This window comes from Helianthus annuus, chromosome 5 (genome assembly GCF_002127325.2).
Source record: "Helianthus annuus cultivar XRQ/B chromosome 5, HanXRQr2.0-SUNRISE, whole genome shotgun sequence".
Taxonomy (NCBI): domain Eukaryota; kingdom Viridiplantae; phylum Streptophyta; class Magnoliopsida; order Asterales; family Asteraceae; genus Helianthus; species Helianthus annuus.
The window spans coordinates 23,546,753-23,559,939 of record NC_035437.2 but is presented as its reverse complement, the minus strand read 5'-3'; positions in this window follow the sequence as shown (position 1 = coordinate 23,559,939).

Here is a 13,187-nt window from a genome sequence, read left to right as displayed (position 1 = left end):
TAAATTGATGATTTGATCATGGTTAGGTTCATGTTAATTGATTGAGAATTGATTATCAAAAATCGTGTAATTATGGAATGTGTAACTGAACCCATAATTTATGGTCACATAACTAATCGCACAAGATCTGATCGCATAAGGATCAGACCGCAGAAGTCCCTAATCGCACAAATTGGATCGCACAAGCTAGGATTCCCTAAAGTGCAACTGTTCAAAGCATATTGTACAACCCATTGTTGCATGATCGCACAACAGGTTGTGGATCGCACAAGATAGTGCTGATCGCACAACATGTTGGGCCGATCAAATGATTTAACTGCTTTAATGTAATTGGGCCATGTATCTTATTTGGGCTGGGTAAAGGATGAATCTCACAATCCTTGATTGTGGGTCGGGCCTGCATATGGTAGACTCGCACAACAGTGATGGGCTCGCACAATCTTATCGGCCCAATCACTTGAGTCGCACAATTGGACCTTATACGTAAATGCCGATGTTGAATATATTATGTGGTATTAACCACCTGCTAGGAATCTATGTGTATGCCATGTATGTCATGATCTATACGTGTTCGTAACCTGCTAGTTTATGTGTAAACATACGTGCACTATTTAAACCTAGACCTGACTTGCATGGTAACCATGTCAGGACGTGGTTGACCACTTATAGCTCGAGTAACCTTTTCGTGTATCTGCCGAGCAAACCAAGGTGAGTTCACACTCTTCCAAGGCATGGGATTCCCCGGCGGGTAGGGAATGGGATTGAACAATTACTTGTACTTTCACTATTACTAGACTATTTACCATCGTCCTCGGATAGCGAAGGGCACTTACGTAAAACCTACGTAAACTTGTACTTACCACTGTCCTCAGGTTGCGAAGGGCACTTACGTAAAACCTACGTAAACTCACACATACTTCTGTCCTCGGGTTGTGAAGGGCACTTACGTAAAACCAACGTAAATCTCACCCGTACCACTGTCCTCGGGTTGAGAAGGACACTTACGTAAAACCTACGTAAACCTCGTACGTACTTCTGTTCTCGGTTGGGATGAGTAATTATTGGACCAGTGGTTTGACTCCTGTATTCCCTAGCAAAATGACCTAGCCTATTACACTTGTAACACTTAATTTTTTACTTATCCAACCCCACCTTTAAATTCCCATGAAGCCCTGGGAATTTTCTCCCTGTTCTTTTGTAGAATTTGCTTGTTCTAACACTAAGCAAAGCCAATTGATGCAAAATGTCCATCTCTTCTAAGTCACTGGGATCAAAATGTTGCAAATCATTGAGTTCAAAACACAGTCTGACATCTGGTTTTCACAATTTGCAGTGAAATCATAATTTGCAGAGTGAGGATCAGAGTTGTTAAAACCAGCAGTTATGTCAATTGAATGATCAAAACTCTGATCCTTACTGCTGCTACCAGATTCTTCCTGACCAAAAAGAGCTGTGCTGCCAAATGAATAGTTATCTGCAACTTTTCCAGACTCTTGCAACCTCTTTTTCTGGTTTAACTCCCTTTCATAGGTCAGGAGTCTACCATGAAGTTGGGTCAGGGTCAGATCTTTAAACTCAGCTGAATTTCTAGTAACAAAAGCAATTGTGTCCCATTTTTCAGGTAGTGATCTAAGAAACCTGCTATTTTGAGTTGCATTTGGAAATGTAACTTTAACAAGCCTTAGTTCACTAATGAGATAGCTAAAACGTTCAAACTGCTGGGTTAATGATTCACCCTTAATGTGACAAAATGTTTCATACTGCTGATTCAGAATTTCCCTGTTGTTTTCAATAACTTCTTCCGTTCCCCCAAATTTTTCCTTCAATGCATCCCACAATTCTTTGGCACTGTTACAATGTAACAGCCCAGCATAGATTTCATTGGGTAATGCAGATGCTATGGTGCTAAATGCTTTGGCATCGAGTTCGAACTTTTGAAAATCAATTTCAGTATAGTTTTCAGTTGGTTTAGGTACGAACTTCTTTGCATCCTCAGCACTTGGCACCATAGGAACATAGGGACCAAAAACAACAGACCTCCAACATCCAGTATTTTGTTGAGCAAGGATGCGACCCATCCTTCTCTCCCAGATGTTGTATTCATTACGTTTAAGCATGGGTGGTTTGAAAAGAGATCCAATGTTATTCTTGTCATCTTGTGATTGTGACGTCATCCTGGTTGTTTTACAGACACTGATTAATCAACTTTGATGGTGATTAAACCTTGCTCTGTTTTTCAACAAAACGAACAAACTATCAGTATCAAAGATTGCGAGCTGAACTATTTATGTCAAAATGATTGTTAAATCAAATTTGACTGTCCAAGCTCTGATACCAATTGTTAGGATCTGAGTTTGCTTTTGATTGTGTTTTACGTTTGAATTAAGATGAAGATGAATGAGTTGTGCAGCGGAATTAAGATGGAAGCAAACTTTTCACAATCAAACAGGAGAATTGCTTTTAACATACAAGTTTAACATTGAACCGAATGATTGAATTTATTTCAACAACGATTACAATTTTGCAAGTATGCAACCAACTCCCCCTCAGCCTGAGCTCACAGTATTTGTTCATGCAGGAAGAAGATGATGAAAGAGCTAATAGAACAGTACAGAGCACTGTTCTATTTATAGGCACGAGCAAACCACTGAAGCATCTAAGCTGACGTCACCATGAAAGTGACATCTAACCTCCTAACAAACTCTAACCTCTGATCTATACAACCTCTGCTATGCAAACTACTGTTATTACATTCATTACATAAAGTAAACAAAACTACTGCTGCATCCTTCCACTGCTGTGAACCCAGCAGTACTTGTCATGATCAGCAGTGCTTGACTCAAGGCAGTAGATTGGGCAGCAGGGCTTTAGTTCTTCATAAGTCTTTGACTTGATCAGCAGTTGTAGGCCAGCAGTTTGTATGATCAGTAGATAGGAGGTCAGCAGATGTTGAAACCACTTCCAAGGGGAGAGACTTGTATACATAACATCTGCTTATTCTGGATCCACTGACCTGATCCAGTTTTGGCTTTAATTATCTGTTCCTCTGATAGGGTTCAATCCCAACACCAGTTTAATTCCATAAAACTTGTTTGAGTAGTTAAGTTACTCATTCATATCATGCCGTGGGGAGCTAACCCATATGTAAGCTACTAAACTGCATAATACCGAATACTTAGCGACCGCACATTCCGTGATTTGCCCTGTTTGTCAATGTCTATCATCATTGACAGTTTGCCAGAGTCTATTAGTTCACGCCCGATCCTATCAAGGCACGGTGTGAGGTTGATGAGACCTAATAATACTATCAACTAATAACCCATTCACCAGGCCAGGCGACTAATCGGTATAGTAAGTAGGGACTTCCGTGATAGAGTTTTGTTTAGTACGCTTGTTGCATCTAATATAAGTAGTAATTAACTGAGCGTCCCACACAAGGGGAGAAAAGTTGTTTGTATCCCGCACAAGGAGATAGCGTTGTTTGTACCCCACACAAGGAGATAGCGTTTTTCGTTCCATTTCCCAACCACCGGGAACACATGCTTTTAGTAAACGTTGTGAACTCACCTTGGTTTGCTCGGCAGGTAATTTACTTGGTTTAGTTTGTTGGTCGACCACGTCCTATTATGGTTACCAATATTGGTCAGGTTTTGTATGCAAGTAATATCACGTATACACGTATTAACATCATTTGGCAGTTTTTGTTACAACAGTCATCCAACCTCATTTAAACTCCTAAATTCTCGTAAACAGTTAAGCACAAATCTGGATTCATCCCTATAATTTTTATCAAGAACACATGGACATCTTTATGAACACATTATTACCTGAAACATCCAATCAAGCATCAGCTTTAAACAAGGATCATAGTCACATGTTTCCATTACAAAATCCTAATCATGTATACACGTAATGCACAATTTCATTATCATTTTCTACAAAACAGTTTACATATCATCATGATGAGAAAACATTTACTTAACATCTAAATCATTGAGCAAGTAAGCACCTTTACCATGCATTATTATCTAGTAATAGAGATGTACTAACCGGATCAAGTGAGGGGTAAGGTGTGTAGAAGAATCAAGAAGGAGCTGTCGCGAAAAGAACAATGCCGATGATCCTGAGGGCTGCCGTCAAACTCGGGGAATGGGGAGGAATTTCTTGGTGTTTTTAGGGTTTTCTAGAGAGAGAAAGTGGATAAGGGGAGAGAGAAAGAATGAGAGAATATTTGGGGATTGATGGATGACGATTGCTGCCAAAAATGGAATGTCGGCTGATTGTGAGAGTTTTATAACACCCTCGTGATGCCGCACCCTCATAGGGTTTGAAGAGGTTACGAGTGGGCTTGTTACATTGGGCCAGGTTATGAATGCATGACCCATTAGTCAAGGAAGGAGGGGCGTCAGAACCAAGAAACTCAACCCGAGAGTAGGAGGTCTCGAGTTGAAACCAAGGGGTTTCGAGTTCACATAAATACATACACGTTTCACATATAAATTTTTTTACACACTTTCACATAATTCACATAATGCACGATAATTATAATATAGGTTTTCAATTAATAACTCCACATAATCGTATTATACAATAAAGATGTTCGGGAATGCCCGGAGTGTCACATTATCCCCAAGTTTAATAACTTTCGTCCCGAAAGTTAGAGCGCAACCACTGACTAGCTAGTGTGATGAAATGTTTTCGCGGGGTGTCATATCATCCCCCCGTTAGTTTGGAATTTCGTCCCAAAATTCAGTTGTAGCCTCAGTGCTGGAAGTATTTTTCACAAACAACTGGGGATACTTGCGCATCATCTGGTCTTCCCGTCCCAGGTGAACTCTAGGCCATGGAGTGAGTTCCAACGAACTCGAACGATAGGTATCTTGCTACGGTTGAGGGTCTTGGTCTCTCGACCCATGATCTTAACTGGTTCCTCTACAAAGCGTAGTTGATCGTCGAGGGTGAGTTCCTTAAAAGGAACGACGAGAGTTTCATTTGACAAACACTTCTTCAGGTTTGATACGTGGAAAACATTATGTACCGCACTTAGCTCTTCAGGCAGGTTTAGTCTGTAAGCTACCTTACCGATCCTCGGTAATTTCAAAAGGTCCAACATATCACAGATTAAGCTTGCCCCTTTTGCCAAAATGCACCACACCTTTCCAAGGTGAGACTTTTAGTAGAACCCGGTCCCCGACCTAGAATTCTAGAGGTTACCTACGCTTATCAGCAAAGCTTTTCTGACGGTCACGAGCTACCTTCATTCGTTGTCTGATTTGGGCAATCTTATCCATAGTATCAAGTACAAGTTCCGGGCCGGTAATTTGGCTTTCGCAACTTCCGCCAAGCACAAAGGTGACCAGCATTTACGTCTGTACAATGCCTCAAATGGTGCTGCCTGAATGCTAGTGTGGTAGCTGTTGTTATAAGAGAATTCTACCAAAGGTAGGTGTCGCTCCCACCCATTTCCAAAGTCAATAACACATGTTTTCAGCATGTCTTCAAGCGTTTGGATGGTACGTTCGGTCTGACCATCCGTCTATGGGTGGTAAGCGGTGCTCATATCTAACTGTGAGCTAAAGGATTTGTGTATAGCCTGCCACAATTCGGAGGTGAAATGTGGGTCTCGATCAGAGATAATAGATGTTGGCACTCCGTGCCTAGCAACTACTTCCTTCAAATAGATAACTACAAGTTTTGAAAACTTGTCTGTTTCTTTGATCGCGAGGAAGTGAGCAGACTTGTTTAAACGATCTACGATCACCAAGGTGGTATCGTTTCCACTCTACGACCTCGGTAAGCGAGTAACAAAGTCCATGGAAATATGTTCCCATTTCCAGGTTGGCAACTCTTGTTGTTGCAATAAGCCTGGCGGCTTCTAGTATTCAATCTTGACTCTTGCGTAAGTCAAGCATTTGCTAACGTACTTAGCAATGATAGCCTTCATGTTAGGCCACCAGTACAAAGTCTTGAGGTCGTGGTACATCTTATCAAAACCAGAATGTATCGAGTTGCTAGACTTGTGTGCCTCGTCCATCACAAGCTCTCGGACGTTTCCGTAGGATGGGACCCAGATACGGTCCATGAATTAGTGAATGTCGTCGTTTCTAAGTTCGAGTTGCTTTTCCATGCCCCACTTGGATTTAACTGATAGGTTCTCCACTTTCAGTGCTTCGGCTTGATAGTTTCGGATCTGGTTAGGGAGGTTCAAATGAATCGTAAGTTGCAGAGCACGAACACACTTAGGTTTGGTCTCTTTCCTGCTGAGGGCATCATCCACAACGTTAGCCTTGCCTGGATGATACTTAATTGCGCACTCGTAGTCGTTAAGGAGCTTGACCCATCGGCGTTGCCGCATGTTCAACTCCTTGTGATCCAATATGTGCTGGAGACTTTTGTGATCGGCGTAAATCATGCACTTGGTACCGTACAAGTAATGTCTCTAAATCTTGAGTGCGAAGACTACAGCTCCCAGTTCCAAATCATGTGTCGTGTAATTCCATTCGTGGACCTTAAGCTGTCGGGAAGCATACGCAATAACTTTCTCGCGTTGCATCAACACGCAACCAAGTCCTTGAATAGACACGTCACAGTAGACAACAAAGTCGTCATTGCCTTCAGGTAACGAGAGAATAGGAGCACTACAAAGTTTCTCCTTCGGATTCTGAAACGCAGACTCCTAAACATCGTTCCACTTATAAGCAATACCCTTCTGGGTAAGAGTCGTGGGGGTTGAGCGATATTCGAAAATCCCTCAATGAATCTACGGTAGTATCCCGCCAATCCCAAGAACTGGTGGATTTCTGTTGGAGTCTTAGGTGCAGGCCAGTTTTTGATGGAGTCAATCTTAGCTGGATCGACGTGAATCCCATCCTTATTGACCACATGTCCAAGGAAATGGACTTCTCAAAGCCAAAAGTCACATTTCGAGAACTTAGCATAGAGTGGTTCGTTGTGTAAGAGTTCCAGAATGAGACGTAGGTGTTGCTCATGTTCTTCTCGATCCTTCGAGTAGATCAGAATGTCGTCGATGAATACAATCACAAATTTTTCAAGATACGGTTTGCAAACTCGACTCATTAGATCCATAAAAACCGTAGGTGCGGTTGTCATTCCAAAAGGCATGACAAGGAATTCGTAGTGACCACAGCGGGTTCTAAATGCAGTTTTAGGGATGTCCTCAGTGCGGACTCTCAGTTTATGGTAACCCGATTGTAGATTGATCTTGGAGTAGAAACTTGACCCTTGTAGCTACTCAAATAGATCGTCAATGCGTGGAAGTGGGTAACGATTCTTGATAGTTACCTTGTTCAGCTCACGATAGTCGATACATATACGGAATGTGCCATCTTTCTTCTTGACAAAGAGCACTGGGGCTCCCCAGGGTGACGAGCTAGGATGGATAAAACCTTTATCCAACAGTTCCTGCAGTTGCGTAGAAAGTTCCTCCAGTTCGGCTGGGGCTAGTCGATAAAGTGCACGACCTATAGGCGCCGCTCTGAGAGTTAGCTCGATTTGGAATTCAACTTCTCGATGAGGCGGAAGGCCAGGTAATTCCTCAGGGATTACCACAGGGAAGTCACGCACGATGGGAAAAACTTCAATCCTCATTTTTTTCTCCAAGGTGTTAGTAACGAGTGCTTGAATAGCGATATGCCCTTTTCGCAAACACTTTTGGCTTTTAAGAATGAAATGATGCCTGTGACTGCACCTCTCTTGTCGCCTTGAACAACAAGGGGTTCGCCAAAAGAGCGTGGAATACGAATGACTTTCTCTTGACAGAGTATTTCCACTCGATGTTTGGATAACCAATCCATACCAATAACGACGTCGAAGCTTCCAAGAACGATGGGAAGGAGATTGACAAGAAAGGTCTGACGAGATAGTACGAGCTTATAATTGTTGATAACATGTGAGGCCTCGATGTTTCTACCATTAGCTAGTTCAACGACGTGATTAGGGTTCCAAGGTGTTGGCATATGCTTAAGCATCTTACTAATACGTAGGAATACATAGCTAGCATTGGCCCCGAAATCAAACAATACAGAAACGTAACGATCAATAAGTAGGAACTTACCTGCCACAACGTTGGGATCGTTCCTTGCTTCACTAGCTCCAATCACTAAGTCTCTTCCCCTTGCACCGTTCCCGCCATTGTTGTCATTGTTTCCAGCTCCTTGGTTGTTGTTATTTTGTTTCTGGTTCAACTGAGGGCAGTTGTTCTTCATATGCCTTATTGCTCCACACTGGTAGCACCAACGGTTGTTCCCTTGCTGCTGATGTTGTTGTTGTTATTGTTGTGGCTGGTTTTGCCTGGCTGGGTACTAGCTCTTACATTCCTTAGCCTCGTGCCCCATCTTGTTGCATCGCTGGCACTGGTTTCTGGCACACTTGTTGCACTTGGGTCTGTTTCCTTGGTAACCACCCTGTTGGTGAGGGCTTTTGTTGTTTTCAAACTTTCTTTGTTGTGTTGGGGCTTGAGTGAGGTTAGCATCCTTGCCATGGTTGCCATCCCACTTACACTTTTTATCACCAGAAGTTTCCGTAGTAGTGCTGATTCGTTTGGGCAGCTTACTTGATCAGTGAGGCGGTGAGTAAGACGAATAACTTGCTGGATTGTGGTGAAATTAGCTGAAGTCACTAGGCTCTGAATTTCAGGAACTAGACCTTTGAGATAAAGCTCGATTCTTCGGTAAGCAGGCTTAGACATGTTGGGACAAAGAGAAGCATAATCGTTAGATCGCTTAGTGTATCTCTCGATTTCTTATCCAACCCCGTAGTACTCATTTTCGAGCTTGAGAACGTCGTCCCTGTGATAGTACTCTTCCTTAATCAGATTCTTGACGTCATCCCAAGAGGTAGCATTGGCATTCTCCAATCCAAGCATCTGGACTTGTGCTTTCCACCAAGAAAGTGCATTTCCTCCCAATGTGCCAATAGCAAACTTCACCCAATTAGCGGTAGGACATTCGCACACGGCGAACACAGATTCGACCTTCTCGATCCAGTGTAGAAGGCCTATGGCACCTTCAGTGCCGTTGAAAGGGAGATGTTTGCAATCTATGAAAGTTTCGAAAGTACAAACACATGGCTACACAGGTGCACGTTGCCCTGTCGCAGCATACGAATCGAATAGATTTAGGAACGATAAGACGATACGGGAATAAGATCTAAACATCCTAGAATAACAAGTTTACCTGCAGGATGGGCTGCAAAAACCGCAGCCACGGTTTTGATCTGGTTCGTAAACTAATCCTGAGTCATGTGAACGTTGCCTCTTCCGCGTCCGCTCATTGTGTTCATATCCAGAAAACACAATATGAGAATGACGCCGTAGTGTCGTAAGAATAAGTAGAAGGAGGATCGATCATTGCACACAAATATACGTATATATTTACACATACACAACTAGGCACACTAGTACATATAGTATCACATATGCGCTAAGCAAGTAACAAGTAAACACATGCCCGAGCCATGAGGTCTAATACGTTGAGCCTTTCACTTGGAGTGTAGTGTCGTTGCGTGTCGCTTGATAAACAACGGGTTATAGTCTGGTTTTTCTCAAAAGGACTTTTCTTTTTAAAACCGAGTTCACTATAACCGATGACTCTGATACCAATCTGTCACACCTTCAAATTCCACATGTGGAGTACTACCGCAAGGCGTGCGACTGACCGGGATCTATCCACCAATCATAGAGAACAATTAAAGTAATAGTAAAATAGTTACACCAAACCAATACGATTGGTGACAATTAAAGTTCAGTCCATAGTTTTTAAGTTCAAAACAGAGTTTTTAGGAGAACAGCGGAAGCAAAAGGAAAATGGTTCAAACATAAGTTCGCAGTTCTAATTATTAAAAGAACCCAACATGGGTTATGACGACTACTACACTTCCCCAAGCTGCAAGCTCCTAAGTCCTTGTGTACCTGCAAAGCATGCAGTAGGGTGTCAACATAAAGTTGGCGAGTTCATAAGTTCTACACTTTTAATTCCATAAAACTTGTTTAAGTAGTTAAGTTACTCATTTATATCATGCCATGGGGAGCTACCCCATATGTAAGCTACTAAACTGCATAATATCGAATACTTAGCGACCGCACATTTCGTGATTTGCCCCGTTTTTCAATGTCTATCATCAATGACGATTTGCCAGAGTCTATTACTTCGCGCCCAATCCTATCCACACACGGTGTGAGGTTGGCTAGACCTAATAGCTCTATCAACTAATAACTCGTTCGCCAGGCCAATCGACTAATTGGTTTAGTAAGTGGGGACTTCTGTGATAGAGTTTCATTTAGTACGCTTGATGCATCTAATATAAGTAGTTATTAACTGAGCGTCCGACGCAAGGGGAGAAAAGTTCTTTGTATCCCGCATAAGGAGGAGTTGTTTGTATCCTACACAAGGAGATAGCGTTTTTCGTTCCGTTTCCCAACCACCGGGAACACATGCTTTTAGTAAAAGTTGTGAACTTACCTTGGTTTGCTCGACAGGTAATTTACTTGGTTTAGTTTGTTGGTCAACCACGTCCTATTATGGTTACCAATATTGGTCAGGTTTCGTATGCAAGTATTATCACGTATACACGTATTCACATGCAGCACATAAATCCACGTTTCATAAAACACACATATGGGTCGCATGATTGAACAGTAACAGTAACACATTAGCCCAAAACATAACACTTGAGTGTGCAACCCATTTATTAAACCAGTCCACATAAACAGTGTGGCCTAACTAATCAGCAACTCTATAAGCTAAGTGGAAATAAGTGTGGGTTGTGTGTGGGACTAGGATCAATCAAAATCGTGAGGTCTCGACCCGAAACCAAGAGGTCTCGAGTCACAACCAAAATGATCTCGAGTCGGAATCAGAAGGTCTCGAGTTGTACACCATTAGTCGAAACCTCGTGGTTTCGAGTCAGGCTTTGAGTGGGAACCTGACAGGTCTCGACTCGCACCCATGCGGGTCTCGAGTCTCCTGATGTGTGATGCCCTGTTTCGAGTTGTAACCAAATGGATTTCGAGTCGCAACCATTGCCGAAACTTCTAGAACCTTATCCATTTCAGTATAAGCCAATCAAAATCCATTAACACTTATTTTATTCCGTACAACTCCTAATTCAGATCAAAGCACAACATTTCAAATATTTATAGAGCATTCAAATAGTTCTTCAGGTTGCGTTATTCATCAAAGTAAATCTAACACAATATCTTCTAAAATTGTTTCATTAAAAGACTAGCTTTTTAGCAAAAACATCATTTGGCAGTTTTTATTACAACAGTCATCCCGCCTCATTTAAACCTTATATTCTCGTAAACAGTTAAGCACAAATCCGAATTCATCCCTATAATTTCTATCAAGAACACAAGGACATCTTTATAAACACATTATCATCTCAAATATCCAATCAAGCATCAGCTTTAAACAAGGATCACAGTCACATGTTTCCATCACAAAATCCTAACCGATAGCATGAATCTAGACCTGATTAATCAGCCGTAATGCACAATTTCACTATCATTTTCTACAAAACAGTTTGCATATCATCATGATGAGAAAACATTTACTTAACATCTAAATCATTGAGCAAGTAAACACCTTTACCATGAATTATTATCTAGTACTAGAGATGTACTAACCGGATCGAGTGAGGGGAAAGGTGTGCAGAAGAATCAAGAAGGAGCTGCCATGAAAAGAACAATGTCGATGATCTTGAGGGCTGCCGTCAAACTCGGGGAAGGAGGAGGAATTTCTTGGTGTTTTATGGATTTCTAGATAGAGAAAGTGGATAAGGAGAGAGAGAAAGAATGAGAGAATGTTTGGGGATTGATGGATGACGATTGCTGCCAAAAATGGAATATCGGTTGATTGTGAGGGTTTTATAACACCCTCGTGATGCCACAGCTTCATAGGGAATGGGTTTCGAGTGGTCTTGTTACATTGGACCAGGTTATGAATGCATGGCCCATTAGTCTAGGAAGGAGGCGTGTCGGAACCAAGAAACCCAACCCGATAGTAGGAGGTCTCGAGTCGAAACCGAGGGGTTTCCACTTCACATAAATGCATACACATTTCACATAATGCATGATAATTATAATATAGGTTTTCATTTAATAACTCCACATAATCGTATTATAAAATAAAGTTGTTCGGGAACGCCCGAAGTGTCACATAAAGCTACCCTAGTAGCCGATGCCCTTAGCCAAAAAAACAAATCCAAAGGGGTTCGAGCATTACAACTCACCATTCATTCCAACCTTCTTGATCGAATATGTACTACTCAGATCGAAGCATTGAAGGAGGAGAACCCCCAAGCTGAATCCATGCGCGGCATGGAAAAACAACTCGAAACCGAATCGGGCGGTATTTGCTTTTTCATGGAGCGAATATGGTGCCCCTATATGGGAACTAGAGAGATCTTGCGATGGACGAAGCACACAAGTCTCGATATTCTATTCACTCGGGTTCTCACAAGATGTTTCATGATCTAAAGGCCCTATATTGGTGGCTAAACATGAAAGCTAACATAGCCACTTATGTGAGAAAGTGTTTGACCTGCGCTAGGGTCAAGATCGAATATCAAAAACCATCTGATTTGATTCAGCAACTAGAACTACCAATATGGAAATGGGAGCAAATTTCTATGGACTTTATTATTGGTTTAACCAGGACTCAAAGCGGGAATGACAACATCTGGGTGATTGCGGATCGCCTAATCAAATTTACTCACTACCTTGCAATCAACGAAACGGACAAGTACGACAAACTTGCTAGCATTTACATTACAGAAGTAGATACTCGGCACGGAGTGGCAATCTCCATCATTTACGATCATGATCCCTGTTTTACATTGTATCTTTTGCAATCTATACAAAAATCTTTAGGCTCACGATTAGATATGAGCACTACGTACCATCCCCAAACTGATGGTCAAAGTGAACGTACCATGCATACTCTCGAAGTCATGCTGCGGGCATGTGTTTTCGATTTCGGTAACAGTTGGGAAAGACACCTACCTCTGGTGGAATTCTCCTACAACAATAGTTACCATTCTAGTATTCGGGTAGCACCGTTCGAAGCATTGTACGGACAAAAATGCCGATACCCTCTCTGTGGGCTGAGGTCGGAGACAACCAGATCACCGGTCCTGAACTCGTGCTTGAAACCATTGAGAAGATCAAT